Source organism: Lepus europaeus, chromosome 3 (assembly GCF_033115175.1).
Source record: "Lepus europaeus isolate LE1 chromosome 3, mLepTim1.pri, whole genome shotgun sequence".
In the NCBI taxonomy this organism is placed as follows: domain Eukaryota; kingdom Metazoa; phylum Chordata; class Mammalia; order Lagomorpha; family Leporidae; genus Lepus; species Lepus europaeus.
Window position 1 is genome coordinate 98,615,899 of NC_084829.1, and position 11,551 is coordinate 98,627,449.

Sequence of the window (11,551 nt, forward strand, 5' to 3'; positions counted from 1 at the left end):
CAGAGTGAATGAAGTATGAACAAGAATCTAATGCTCCTATAGCTTCACCCACATTATCTCAAACTGTGAGCATCTTGTTGTACTGTACAATTCCAGTGCTTAACATTTGCTCCCTTTTTTTAAAAAATACAAAACACTGGGATCTCCATTATGGAATAACAGGTTAAGCCATCACCTAAGACATCAGCATCCTGTGAGTCGATAGTTTAGTCTCAGCTGTTCCACTTTCTTTTTTTTTTTTTTTTAAGATTTATTTTATTTATTTGAAAGACAGAGTTACAGAGAGAGGTAGAGACAGAAAGAGAGGTCTTCCATTTGCTGGTTCACTCCCCAGATGGCTGCAATGGCTGGAGCTGTGCCGATCCGAAGCCAGGAGCCAGGAGCTTCTTCTAGGTCTTCCATAGGTGCAGGGGCCCAAGGACTTGGGCCATCTTCTACTGCTATCCCAGGCCATGGCAGAGAGATAGATCGGAAGAGGAGCAGCTTTGACTAGAACCGGTGCCCATATGGGATGCTGGTGCTTCAGGTCAGGGCTTTAACCCACTGCGCCACAGCACTGGCCCCAGCTGCTCCACTTTCAGTCCAGCTCCTTGCTGAGGTGCCTGGGAAATCAGTGGAAGATGGCCCAAGTACTTACCCATGTGGTAGACCAGGAATGAGTCCTGGCTCCTGGCTTCGGCCTGGTACAGCCTGGGCTGTTGCAGATTTTGGGGACCAACAATGTAAGACATCTCTCTCATGCTCTCTTTGTGTCCCTCTTTGTCTTTCAAATAACTAAATCTAAAAACAAAACAAAACAAACACACCCACTTCAGATGCCCTCATCTCACACGGGAGTACCAAAATTCCAGTTCCTGCTCCTTCTAGTATACCCTGGTAGGCAGCAGGTGACAGCTCAAGCAATTGGGTCCCTGCCACCTACATAGGAGACCTGGATTGAGTTCCTGTCTCCTTGTTTCATCCTGGCCCAGCCCCAGGTGTTGTGGGCATGTGAGGAGTGAACCAGAATCAGTGAATGGAAGTTCTCTGTATCTCTCAGTCTTTGCTCTGCCTCTGACTTCTGAAAAACATTTAAAACAAAACAAAACAAAACAAACAAAAAAAAAAAAAAACCACAGTGTGGCCATTAAAGAAAAGCCAACTTTTTCACCTGGAGTTCATCTGCAGAAATTGTGGTATGTTCCAAGTCTGGAGGAAAAACAGCTGCGTAGGACATACTGGTAACAATATGTTGTGCTAATCTCTGAAAGGTAATTTTCAGTATTCCTAATTATGACCTAACAACTCATTCTTAAGAAATAACATTTTTTGGACAGTTACTAACCGAATTAGAAAACACATTTGGAACATGGAAAACAGAGAGAGCACAGAACAGATGAGTACATACTTACACACTCTTGACATAATACCCAATCTATAAAAAGAATAAAGTTTATTTGGGGCCCTAATTCTCTTACATTTCCAATTAATTACTTCCTTATATTAACTCCAGATTTCCCATCAAATACAGGGGGAGATTCCTAGATAGGGTCATAACAATAAATCAAATAGTCTTTATATTACTGAAAACCCTCTACAGTATTAATTTTACTTTTAACAAAGCAAATGTCCTTGGGAAATAAGTGGTTAGAAGAGTATTTCAGAACCAGGTAAAGACAATAACAGTCAGAAAGTCTAACCCACAAAGAACAACTAACCATACAAATCACTCTCAAGAAAACCTGGACATCAGCTACATTCTAGGCAGCACATATTTTAACTCTCTAACACAGATCTGTTGGAAAAGGGCCTGGTACAGACTATGTCTGAAAGGCAAAATTCTCAGTCTTCCCTAAGCCATAGACTTCTGGAAGAAGAATGCTATGGTTTGGATATTAGTTTGGATCCAGCTTCCTGCTAATGCACCTTGGAAAGCAGCAAAGGATACCGAAGTTCTTGGGTCCCTCCTATTTACAAGGGAGATGGCTCCCGGCTTTGGCCTAGTCCAGCGCTGGATGCTGGGGACTTCTGGGGAGTGAACCAGAGGATGGAATCTCTCCCCATCTCTACTCTCTGCATCCCTCTGCCTTTCAAATAAATAAATGTTTTCATAAAAGAAGAGATATGTACAAACATGCTTGAGAATCATATATACTAGCCTCATGGTAGACTGGGGGAAGGAAGGAAGTGACAAGATGAAAAGAAATTTAGCCATATTTTTAACAGAGAAAGCTGACAGAACTAAGGCAAAAATTAATACCTGCTATACTTGTGCAGAGACTGCAACAGTGTTTGTCACATTATTTTCTGAAATTTTCCATATTTTTGAAATATTTCATAATCAAGTTTAAGTTAACACAGAGGCTAATAACAAAGTAATAGTTATGAAAGCATCAAACTTCTGTATGTGCAAGTTCTGAAAACACTATCTGAAAATACTCAGGCTTATGAGAGATTGAGCATCTGAACATGGATTATCTGGGCATTCTTTTACTATTCCCACCCATAATATGCTTCAATTCCATTTTATGCAACAGTCTCTGACATTTCTCATCCAGAGTCCATTCTCCATTCTCCCTCACATAGAAGAAGGAAGTAGATTTAGTAGTTAAATACATTTATTTTCTTCTTTTAACAATCTCACACTGAACAGATTGATAAATGTAACCTAAAAATTTTGCTAAGCTTGTTTCTTGAAAGGCCAGCATCCCAGGTCTTACATTATCTGTTCTTTAATTTGTCCTTGATTTCTGTAATCTTGCCATCCTCAGTTCATACTCCTAAATACAGCAACACAACTTTCTTGCGATACCTCTCCACTGTTCATTATCAGAGCTATGGGTAACTACACTGTTCAAATAACATTTTCAAGAGACACAAACTCTAATATCACCTAGTTTTGTGTTCATACTCTCAGACTAAGCAACATACAAGCCTTTCCTCTTAATTCTAGCTGCAAGGTTTAAGAAACACAAATACAGGATGCAGAGTTAAATTTGAATTTCAGGTAACCAACAAATAATCCTCTACTATAAATATGTTCCAGGAAATATTTGAGATATACTTGTATGGAATACACTTATAATAAAAATTTTTGTTAATTATCAAATTCAAATTAAACTGTATATCCTTTATTTGGTAACTCTGAATATTTCAAAAAATCCATCTTCCTTCACTCTACTGACAAATCCTGTCTTCTTAAGCCTAAAAGTAGTCACCCAAAACAGTCTCCAGATTTTTGAAATAGATACCAACTTTTTTAAAGCTTGAATGGCAAAATAAATGAACAATTTTGACACTAATTCCAATGTTAGAATTAAAAGGTGGGGCAGTGACTCCTGGCTTCCATTATGGCCATATGGGTAGTGAGCCAGGAGATGGAAGAGTCCTCTCTCTTTTGTCTCTTTCACTCTCTCTGTAACTCTTCCAAAATGAATAAATAAATCTTAAAAAAATAAAAAGTAAACTGTGGAGGAGACATTTGGGAGTCCCTTGGTTTGACCCCTGGCTCCATTCTGATCGAGTTTCCTGTTACTCTGCTCATTAGGAGGCAGCAGGTGGTGTCTCAAATACTTGGGCCTCTGCCACCCATGTGAGAGACTCAGATTGAGGTTCTAGTTTCCTGGCTTCAGCCCAGCCTAGCCCAAGCTGTTGCAGGCATTTGAGGACTGAACCAGACAGAAGTTCTCTCTTTCTCCCTCCCTCACTGCTTTTCAAATAACTAAATTAAACCTTAAAAATAGTAAAAGGTGAAGAATTAAACTGAATAACAGATTATATAGCTGGTGTCTGGCATTTGTCAGAAAAAAAAAAAAAACCTGCAAATGTGGTATCAGAAATGTTGTATTTGAGAGTATAATGTTGTGCTTTCTTTAGAGCTTCCCCTTTCTAGTCTCCATATTAAACTTAATTCTAAACATTTAGTTTCCATATACAAATAATAATTTATTTTAAAAATCTAATCAACATTGTAGCCTTTATCTACTCAATACCCTATAACGGTTTCTCATATCTGAGTAAACTTCAAGGGCCGTAACAAACTTAGCTTTCCATGTTTCAATCTGATCTTCTATAGCTCTCTTTGCCCATTCTGGGGCATCCACATTGGGCTCCTGTCATAAGCATACCATATAGACCTCCTGTTCCCCCAGATGCTACACTGATAGTTCCTTCAATTCCTTCAGGTTCTCTGCTCAAATGCCTCCTGATCAAAGAAGCTTTTCCAACCACCCTATCTGAAATAACACCCCTTCCTGCTCATTCTCTTGACCCAACCCAATTTCCTTCATAGCTCTTACTACATAACAAGATTTCTGTATTTGTTGTCAATTTCTTCCATTAGAACATGAGCTCATATCACCTAAAACAATGTCTAGAACTAGAAGCTTCTCAATAAATATTTTATAATGCACAGGTGATTCAACAACAGGAAGGACAAAAGAAGGAAATGGATGTCACAAAGGGGGACAGTATTTACAGGCTTGGATTCTGTATTTTTTTTATTGTTAATATCATCTTTATTTCAAGATCACAAAAATATTTTTCCTAGAAATTCATTCATTTATTTCAGACTTAAGAGAGAAGGTATTTTATAAACTATTATCTAAAATACAAAAGAAAAGTTTTCATACACTTCCCAAAACTCAACATGTAATTTATTCTGATGCCATTCTTCCAAAGAATTCAAAATTACACTTGTAGAAACTTAATTTTAAAATTAATATTTAGGGCCGGCGCCGTGGCTCAACAGGCTAATCCTCTGCCTAGCGGTGCCGGCACACCAGGTTCTAGTCCCAGTCGGGGCACCAGATTCTGTCCCTGTTGCCCCTCTTCCAGGCCAGCTCTCTGCTATGGCCCGGGAGTGCAGTGGAGGATGGCCCAAGTGCTTGGGCCCTGCACCCCATGGGAGACCAGGAAAAGCACCTGGCTCCTGCCTTTGGAATGGCATGGTGCGCTGGCCGCAGCGCGCCAGCCGCGGTGGCCATTGGAGGGTGAAACCAACGGCAAAGGAAGACTGTTTTCTGTCTCTCTCTCTCACTGTCCACTCTGTCAAAAAATTTTTAAAAAAAATTAATATTTAGGGCAACTGTGGTATAACAGCAGGTTAAGTCACAACTTGGGAGGCCCGCATCCCTTTTTAGAGTACTGGTTCAAGTCCCAGCACCTCAACTTCTAATTTAGCTCCCTGTTAATGCAGCCTGGGAGGTAGCAGATAGATGATGGCTCAAGTGCTTGGGTCCCTGACACATAGATAGAGTTCTGGGCTCCTAGCTTTAGCCTGGACCAGCCTTGACTGTTATGGAGATAAAAAGTGGAGGTAAGATCTCTATATCACTATGCCTTTTGAATAGATGAAAATGAACATTTAAAAAATAAGTTACCAAATATTTAACATGTAGGTAAAAATTTCTAAATCTCAAAGCACAAAAGAAAAGGTGAGGGTAAAAGTCATTAGTTACTGGAAACCCTAGGACAGGAGAAGGCACATGAACCAAATCATTGCAGATGAGTGTACCAACAGTTTTCAATAATATATCTTTTACTTTTATCAATTATCCTACATGCTAGACACTCTGTGAGGTAAATAATGATGAACAAACTCATTCTAGTGCCTCCCCTTGTGAATCTTATTGTCTAAAGGGGAAGAGAAGCCAATTAAACAAGCTAACTCAACACAAAATAGAGACTCCTATAAAAAGCCATACTAAAAAAGTTGTCTGAAACTTACAGCAGGTAAATCTAGCCTAGCCAGAAAGCCATAAGGTCTTCTTAAATTAAGACTTAAAAGATGAAGAGTTCATCTAGCAGAGGGTAAAATGTGCCAGATACATGGTGGCAACACTCCACATTCTAGGAATTGCAATGACTGTAGCAGTCAAGGAATGACATGACCAGAGAAGGAGCACCAGAGATTGGTAGGAGCCAGGTTAAGTTTGGAAATTATCTAATCCCTAAATATTTTTCCAAGACATTCTGACGTGACTTTAATAACTATTACTATAACTGCAGTGAAGGGAAGGGACCACAGGAAAGCCAAGCAAAAGCAGAAAGCGGCTATAAAATTACTAAAGTAATCCAAATAAAATATGAAAAGAAAATACGTTCCTAAACTAAAGTAATGATGATATAATGTAGATGCATCCAAGAGACTAAGAGAGGTCTACCTGACTTACTATCTCTATTTTCTGCAGAAGAAATGGGAAAGCTGACCTACACACTCACAGATAACACCAATGGTATAGTTCACAGAGTTAAGGAAAAGAGGTTTGTTTTGTTTTGTTTTGAATAGGTATAAAAGAGAGAGAGAGGAAATACAATAAATTCTATCACAAACACGTTGAGTTTGAGATGGCTGTATAACATTCAACTAAAAACTGTGAAGTAAAGGTTGTATATCAGACGTTGAATGAAGGAAAGAAGTCTCGATTCAGGATATAAATATGAGAATCATCAGTAATACCTTAAGAAAAGATTCACCTTGAATTCATGTGTAGAGTTAGAAAAAATAGCAGAAGGCAGAAAAACGTTAAGTTTTTTGTGTTTTTTAAGATGTACTTATTTATTTGAAAAGCAGAGTTATGGGTTGGGGGGAGGAGAAAGAAAAGTCTTCCATCCATTGGTTCACTCCCAAAATGGCCGCAATGGCTGTAGCTAGGCCAATCCGAAGGCAGGTACTTAGGACATTTTCTACTGCTTTCCCAGGTCATAGCAGAGTTGGATCAGAAATGAAACAGCCGGGACTCGAACCGATGACCAAATGGTAAGTTGGCACTTCAGGTGGCTGCTTTACCCACTATGCCACAACGCCAGCTCCAAAACATAAGCTTTTAAGGAATAAATAGGAGAAAAAGTCTTTAAAGGTAATTTTGAACAGCTAGAGGCTAAAGAGGCCAGAAAAAAATAAAAAAACAAGCTGAATTGTGGTGTTTCTATAACTAAGGGAAGAGAATGTTTTAAGAAAGAGGTGGTAGTCAATCATGTCCAATGTTACTGATATGGAGGAAATAGGCAGGAAGATTAGGTAGGAATAGTTGAGCTGGAAGATTTTTTACACAATTTCTGCCTCCAGCCTGCATTCTAACTCCACCCTTTAAGAGTCAATCTATTATGCTCACTTTCCCATGATGCCTCTGCTTCTCCTACACTAGGAAGACGCCGCCATGATGAAAACTCCACGATACTCTCAGAAAGCCTCATGCAAACCAAACCCTGCCCAAACTCCATCGCATTTGTATATTCTATTAGGGCACCACTTCCTACCCCTTAAAAGGGATTATTACACACAAGACTTTTGCCCTTTGGTTTTCTGGCTCTTGCTGATTCTTCTCTGGCCTTCCATGCTCTCTCCTCATAGGCAAATCTCTCACTGCACCTTACTTAAGCCTCTGGTTTGGATTCTTCTCTCAATGTGGGCAAGAACCTATAATAAAAGGTGAGACACATAGTCCCAAAACATTATTAAGAAATATGGTAAAATATCCACTGGATTTGGCATTTCAGCAATGTTCTTTCAGTACTCTGTTTTCAATAAATATGTATAAACACAACAGCTCTGAAAAGTTGAATTTTAAGTTAGGCCCTCTTCAAATTTCCTAATAACTCACTTTTTCCCAAGACAATGGCCAAATTCACTGAAGTGGCAATGCCTTGCCTCAAATCAATATACTAAACCATCTCACAAAGCCAGCATATTCACTATAATATTTAAGAGTGCAGAAGTAGTGTTGTATGTCTTGCTTTTCCCAGGTACTCTGTGTTGTGACTGGCCTTTGCCAAGGAATTCTATATATATTTACTGAATGAGGTGTATTCAGAGCATTTAACCATAAATCTGTTCAGAAGTGATTGTTTAGGGTTTCCCTACTGCTCCAATCCCCAAAGTACAGAAATTGCTAAAATATTTGTGAAGCTTCCTTCACTACATAAGAATGCTCAGAAAGAATGTTTACTGAGCCTCCCAGGTGCTAAAGGCACTACTCTAAAGCCGGTCTCATCTGAGAAAATGCATGCACACTGGAAAAGATGTACTGAAATAGTTTTTGTAAACTGAATAGCACCTTGATATTTATTTCTTCTTGAAAATCACTTATGTAGAATCCTGTGATTAAGTCACTTAAATCAAAATAAAAGTGACATTTCTATTTATGCTTAGGGGAGAATTTAGCATTTTTAAAATTATTTTATCTTATTAGCCTGGTGGACATTTTATTTACTTTCAAGAAAGTAAATGGATATTTCTAAAATGATAAGCTGTCTCACCAATAAGTAAGGATTTCCTCTTCTGGAACAGCATCAGTTTTCATTTCTCAAATTTATAGGTCATGTTTATTATTGACCTACAATTGAGTAAATTCCTAGCCATTCACCTAATTCACAATGACCTGGCAAGTGTTTGAAATTGCTGGAAAACATTAATGGCTCCTTGCCTGACTACTCCATCATCCTGAGGTAAATTACTCTTCTCTTTTGAAGTTAAGAGATAGAACAGATGTAACCCAAAATGAAGAGACTCCTGATTTCATACATTCAAAGTATAAGTTCTCGTCCGGCGCCGCGGCTCAATAGGCTAATCCTCCGCCTACGGCACTGGCACCCCGGGTTCTAGTCCTGGTCGGGGCGCCAGATTCTGTCCCGGTTGCTCCTCTTCCAGTCCAGCTCTCTGCTGTGGCCCTGGAGTGCAGTGGAGGATGGCCCAAGTCCTTGGGCCCTTCACCTGCATGGGAGACCAGGAGAAGCACCTGGTTCCTGCCTTCGGATCAGCGCGGTGAGCCAGCTGCAGTGGCCATTGGGGGGGTGAACCAACAGCAAAGGAAGACCTTTCTCTCTCTCTCTCTCTCTCACTGTCCACTCTGCCTGTCAAAAAAAAAAATAATAATAAAGTATAAGTTCTCCAACAACATGATTTGACTGTACTGGAATTATTGGAGAGTGTCTTGAAAGTACACACTTACAGACAAAATCCCCAGAAATTCTGATTTGGTAGTTGGGTAATCTTTGGTTTAGTCATGAAATAACTAGGTATGAACTTCTCTTCTTTAAAAATAAATATTCATAAATCAACAGTTATCTTATTAAAACATATCCTGAGAATATTTGGTACTTACTATAAATTTATTACCATAATTTTTAATTATGCAACTACTCAAATTCTAACCTAATTTTTCATGTCCATACAAACTTTTGATAAGATGTCTCTTGGAAAAGTGAATCCCAAAAATGAAGGAAGACTAGCTAAACTTTATCAAGATTAGAAGATAAACAGAAATTTACAAAGGTCCCAAAATAACAATGAGGACAGGCAGAATGGCACTGTAGAAAACAAAATAAAAATAAAAAAAAACTGAGTTCAGATGCCATCTTCTGTTTGATGGTAGAAAAATGAGCTAACTTCTCTGGGTATCAACTTTTTTAATCAATAAAATGAAAAGGGATTACAAAATGATTTATAATACTCCTTTTAGACTGAAAAATCTAATTAAACGGTGCTAAAATATTAATTAAACTCCATTAACAGTACCAGAAACACAACTGACACGGGGCCTGTCTACTATGTTAGGTATCATGTTAGGTAAAAGATAAAAGAAATATGATCCAGTCTCTAGTTCTAATAACTTTATAGTATAATGGAGGAAACAGACACAAAAAGCCAATTTTCTGACAGTTGTTAAATACATAATAAATACCTCTCCTGTTGAGTAATTAAGTATATTTTTTCACTTTCCATAATGTTTTTGATTGTTGAATTTTCATCTTCAGGTAAACCTCTTCTCAAACTTGAAAACTATGCCACATTATAGTAAGGCCAGTTTTGTACTGAAAGGGCTTATGACAACTACCTCTCAAAGAAGGTATTACCAGGTAATAAATTTACTTCAGGCATCAACTATCATACATGTTCCTCATGAATATACTGTGTGTATAGAACTCCTAGGAATTACAAATCATTAATACATAGCAAATCAATCGAAGTAAGGACTGGAATTTCCAACTGCAAACTTTATAGTTAAAACAACTTTGCATAAAGAAATGTACATCCAACTCTTAACTGGCAACTGCAGCATTTATGAGTACACTCTTTTTTATCAAAGACAGTATCAACTCATGCTGTTCAAATAACATGACCTATTCCTACTTCAATGTTAGTTACATATAAACATAGACATTAACAAACTCTGGTTAAAAAAAAAAAAGCTTGCTTTGGTCAACTACAGATGCACAGCATAAAAGGGAACCCTAGCAGTGATTCTCTCTTAAAAGAGTGCCTCTGGACTACAGAAAGTTCCATGAACACACAGATGTATATCTATATCCTCATCTCCTGGGCCAGTGCATGACACACAGGGAAACGTGAAAGACAAAAGAAAACTGTTCTGCAGAGATCAAGAAAGCATCGCCATGAAAAATCAATTCACAGACAAATAAGACTATTTAGCTACACTTAACTGGCATCTCTAAGAATCACTTTTCTCATGCATGCAACAGTAGTATTGTAACCATCACTGAAAATAAAAGACACAACATGGTCTGGAGCACGTTCCAAAGGCTGAGTTCAGAACTTCTGAGAACACGTTGAAAACCAGAAAATTATTTCAATCCATGAAACATGACACTTGGTGATACAGGCTATTCAAAAACAAATAAAATATGACTACTTGTTTGAATTGCACATGCGGGAAGCAACTACATGAATACATTGCAATACATGAATATATTAATGTATGATAATCAACCTATTTAAACCTGCCCACTTACACACATTCACTTAGTTCAAAATGCCGTTCTAGACCCCCGATGGCTTAATTCACCCCCAGCCTACCGTAGTCTACCCAGTGGGAGGGAAAAAAACTACAAGCACTCAACTTTCCGAAAACGAGTCACCACGGTTTTGTAAGAGGAAAAATAAAACAAATTCCGCACGAACAGAAAAATCAACCCGTGCGGCCATGCCGTGGCCTAACACCTGGGCACTCTGAGACTCTGGCTCAGTTTCGGCCCCACCCCCACCAACAAACTCCCGGAGGAAGGCACGACTGGCCGAGCCCTCATCCTCGTCCCGGGACCCCGAGAGGAGTGACAGCTCGGGGGCACCTGCCCGAGACACAAGCAGGGTCGCCCCGCTCTCTCGGTGGGCGCAGCCGATCCCGCAGCACCCGCCTGCTCCTGCTGCGCTCGGCTGCGGAGCCCCCTCGCCTCCACCGCGACCTCCTCACCTCTCGGCCCGCTCAAGCGCACCGCATCACTTGGTCCGCTCCTGCCTCCGTGACTCCCTCCCTTTCGGTTTTATTTTTACTTCCCACGACCAGCGGGGAATGGAGGGCAGGACCCGAGACGTCGGCGGACAGCTGCACGCCCCCGCTCTCATCCGCACCGCCGTAGTGCTGCTGGGGTTGCTCCCAGGCCCAGGACCCTGAGCGCGAACACCGCGGGACTGCCGGGCCCACAGACAGACCCGCCGCCGGGGCCAGGAGGGACGGGGCGGGGCGCAGCGGGCGCCGGCATCCACGTCACCCGCCCGCCGCGGCGCCAACGTCGGCACGTCGTCTCTCCGCGGCCCTCCGCCCCCGCCGCGCGC

General features: G+C 40.2%; 1 protein-coding gene across 5 annotated transcripts in view; it reads right to left on the reverse strand.

Moving 5' to 3' along the window:
• Window positions 1–11,442, reverse strand: part of ASCC3 (activating signal cointegrator 1 complex subunit 3) — a 382,634-nt gene extending 371,192 nt beyond the window's left edge. Inside the window, exons 1-2 of one of the 5 annotated variants that reach the window (XM_062186553.1) lie at window positions 11,190–11,442; window positions 8,718–8,832 (exon numbers count right to left, since the gene is read on the reverse strand). The gene's annotated coding sequence lies outside the window, so the exon portion shown is untranslated. Of the gene's footprint in view, window positions 1–8,238; window positions 8,482–8,503; window positions 8,664–8,692; window positions 8,833–11,189 lie in introns of those variants that run through there. The other 4 variants (XM_062186551.1, XM_062186549.1, XM_062186552.1 and 1 more) reach the window with 4 other exon arrangements.
• Between the last annotated feature and the right edge of the window lie 109 nt (window positions 11,443–11,551).